This window comes from Rana temporaria, chromosome 3, assembly GCF_905171775.1.
Source record: "Rana temporaria chromosome 3, aRanTem1.1, whole genome shotgun sequence".
Lineage (NCBI taxonomy): Eukaryota > Metazoa > Chordata > Amphibia > Anura > Ranidae > Rana > Rana temporaria.
In genome coordinates this window covers 145,184,663-145,188,544 of record NC_053491.1, presented here as the reverse complement: position 1 = coordinate 145,188,544, position 3,882 = coordinate 145,184,663, and the positions used below count along the sequence as shown (strand labels likewise).

Genomic DNA, 3,882 nt, shown 5'->3' with positions numbered 1-3,882 from the left:
CCCTCACCCATTTTACACATCACCTTCACTTAATTGATCTTTATCACTTCACAATAGGCTACTTCATTTAGATCAATATGCCTCGATCCTTAGCCCTGATCCTATGTATCTGCCCTAACATCAGTCCTACATTGCCTTACAGTCCCTATGACCAACTAGCCTTTGCTCTGTGACCATCTCCTCATATGTTTTACCCACATTAGGTAATCGAACATTGGGGGGATATACTCCTCCCCCCTACATTGCATATTGCTTTGTTTATATCCATATTTTTATTTCATTATGCTCATTTTTTATTTTGCTACTGGCAACCCTCGGTGGTTCAGTGTGGCCCGTTGCCGTCCGGATTGTTCCCCTGCGGTGGACCGGTGTTTCTCCTGGCAGGGGTGACCCTTGTCACCCCCTCTTGTTCTCCCCGTGCTGGGCTTATGGCTCCGTAGCTCGGGCCGAACGCGCATGCGCGGTAGCGTCAATCACGCACCCGCGTCACGTGGAGAAACTGACCTGGTTACGTCACACGCGCTGCCCTCCGGCGGCGTGTCTGGCGTCCCCGGGTTGGGGAGCTCATTTAACGGGCCTCCGCCCGTGGATGAGCACGCAAGGATCTCTCCATGGATATGTCCATTATGCGGGGTAGAGGCTGGAGACTGCTACTAACCTATGAGCGGCTCCCCAGAGGTATGGCCCTGATTCTTATTGGCACTTTCGCCATGTAAGTCTCCACTGTAACCACTACTGCAATCCCCTTGTTTTTACCCATAGATGCTAACCAACCTGTTTCCCACAGTCATATGGTTTGCAATATCTATCTTTACACATACCGTTTACCCACTGTATGTTTATTTACCTTTGCATTTGGTTACCCCCTACCTCCATCATGCCTCTACCCACGCAGTACTATTTATTATCATTTGTTTTGGCAATCCATCCCCATTTATCGGTGAGTCTAATTTTTCATTGTCTCCCGTGTTAATTCATCTAACCTAGGTGATGGGCATTTTTCCCCCCACTTTCCCCTGCCCTTCTCACACTCTTCTCCTTCCTTCCCTTGGCGCCCCCCATTTTCACCCCTTTTTATCCACACCCCTTCCCTACCCTTCACTTTCCTCCCCCTCCCCTTTGTCCCTTTTCCACTATTTTTCCCTCCCCCCTCCCCTTCCCCCTTCTCCTCATCTACACCTGCTCCCCAACCCTTCACATCCCTCTTCCCCTTCCCTTTCTCTTCCTTCCTTTCTCTCTCCCCCTTCCTTCCTCCTTTTCCCCCCCCCTTTTCTTTCCCCCCCTCCCCCTTGTCTCCCCCCCCCCCTTTCCACCTTGTCCCTCACTCCCTCTTCCCACCTCACTTCTCACTCCCTTTCGCTTCCCCTTCACTTGGTGGTCCCCTCCACTCCACTAGTGCTCCTTGCCTTAACCTTTATTTCACATTATGCCCCCCCTAGAAGATCCTCGCATATTCCCCCCAGTCCACCGCACAGGGTATATTGCTCCGGCGGGTTGGTGCCACGCATGACCACCATATATGGCGGGTAAGCCAGTTCCAATCAAACTTTAATGTCTATATTAATCTTCAGCTGAATTATTGTCTACCAATTTTCTTGTCTTATTTTTCATTGTATTGTTTTGTAGAATGATTCTCCTGAAGAAGTGGTCAAACCACGAAACTAGTCGAGACTCAGATCATTCCATATGGTTGTAAATTACAGAAACTGCCTCGAGTTATCTTAGGCCTCTGTTTTTTCAATTTTAATCATGTATTTATTGTACAATCCTTTATGTAATAAATTTCTTTTTAAATTATATGTATGCTATTTTTACTGTACCAAGACAGTCCTTAAATTTTAGGGGGAGGGAACATTATTGGGCCAACTTCAGCTATTGTCCCTCTTTCCCCGCCCTTCTCTGTTGTTATATACTTTCCCGGATGATGGTACACCCCTATTGATTACTACCCTATGTATAGGAGGCTATACTCAAAATTCTTGCCTGATCCATGTATATCAAACTCATTTACATTTTGTATCTGCAATAAATCCTTTCCTTTTTTGAAATCTTTTAAAGTGACTGGCTACCAATATTTCCTAACATAACTGAACAACATACAGAGAAAACAACCACACCTGAGAATGTTTCTGGCATTTTACTGTATTTAAAAAGATTTAATGCATTCTTAATGTAGCTCATTATTTGTGTGTAGCTATTGAATATAAGTAAAATAGTACTACAGTGGTCAAAAAGCATGTCCCTCTTCCTGTAAACATTTATATTGTTACCTCATATTTTTGATAATGACTGCTTAGGTATTCCCATAGAGACATGTCTTCTGCAGGAGAGGAAAGCCCTATGGTATGATGTGTCTGTAAAATGTACACATATTGCATTGCTAGGATTAACTTTGTAAACTGTTGAGAACTACCTACTTCAGTCAAATTGACAATGACTTTACTAAGGGCCACTATTGTAGTCCTAAGGAACATCGAGTCACTGGGTCACCAAGAAGGTCTGTAGGCTGGAACTTAGTAAGCTATTTAACTGTTCAGTGAAGTGTACTATCAAAAAAAATACATCTTTCCATTCTCTTTATTGTATTTGATATTGTTTCTAATATGTTGTCTTTTTAAAAATGTATCATAAATTAAATTCATGCAGTTCCACATTAATTTCCATCCATGTCTATTAACTTTGCAATTTTGTCTGAGTATCTCACATAAGGTTATTTTCTGTAACTTCTGTGTCATCTGTGCTTGTTGTATAACTTAATTCCCACCACATACAGTATTGTTGTCAAGATCAATAGTGCTAATGTAAACCATTGCAAGTTTATTTCTTCACTTTCACTGTATTAAATCTGTGAATGTCTCTCCTTTAGTTTTACAGATTCCCGAGTCACCTTTCTGGTGCTAGAATTTTACCATGAACCCAATGCAAACCTGCTTTGAATTGTCATATCTTATACTCGGTTTTATTTCATTTTTTTTTTTAATTAACAGTATCATTATGTTTGTTTGAAATACTTGGAAAAATTAGTGAATATTTGGAAAGTTAAGCCTATTAGTAATGATGGTATTGACAATGTAATGAAAACTGTAATGTATTTTTATGAGCAATGTACACAAGTATTGATTTCGATTAAATTTTTGCATTGTGTGTTGTGAGATATCATGGACTTAAAAAAAATAGAAGCAAAAGTGTACCCATTCATTAACTAGCATTAAACAGCCCCTTGTGCTCAGAATGGCCCTGGCACCTTCCAGCAGTGTCCATACTCGAAGAGTGAGGAAATGTATTCCACTCACCAAATCTACTGAACACAGTGGCCCAGATTCAAGAAGCTATTGCGCCCGCGCAACCATAGGTTGCGCGGCGCAATAGCTGTTTTGCTCCCGCGTAGCGAATGCCCCTGATTCAGGAACATCGCTACGCGGACTGCAGCCTAGGATATGACAGGCATAAGCCTCCTTATGCCTTCATATGTCAGGCTGCATTCTTGCGTTGGCCGCTAGGGGGCGCGGCCATTGTGATCGGCGTATAGTATGCAAATTGCATACTACCACCGATTCACAAAAGTTGCGCGGGCCCTGCGCACGCAAGGTACGGAGTTTCCGTACGGCGACTTTAGCGTAAGGCTGCTCCTTCTCATAGTAGGGGCAGCCAATGCTAAAGTATAGCCGCCCTTCCCGCTCGTGAAATTTAAATTTCACGTCGTTTACGTAAGTGATTCGTGAATGGCGCTGGACGCCATTCACGTTCACTTAGAAGCAAATGACGTCCTTGCGACGTCATTTGCCGCAATGCACGTCGGGAAAGTTTCCCGACGGAGCATGCGCTGTTCGCTCGGCGCGGGAGCGCGCCTAATTTAAATGATTCCCGCCCCTGGCGGGATCA

General features: G+C 43.7%; 1 long non-coding RNA gene across 1 annotated transcript; it reads left to right on the top strand.

Annotated features, from left to right (window-relative positions):
• The first annotated feature begins 380 nt into the window (after positions 1 to 380).
• Positions 381 to 1,719, top strand: LOC120931796. Its single transcript, XR_005747897.1, has 3 exons — positions 381 to 940; positions 1,440 to 1,526; positions 1,627 to 1,719. It is a non-coding gene; the product is annotated as an uncharacterized LOC120931796 (long non-coding RNA).
• The last annotated feature ends 2,163 nt before the right edge of the window (positions 1,720 to 3,882 follow it).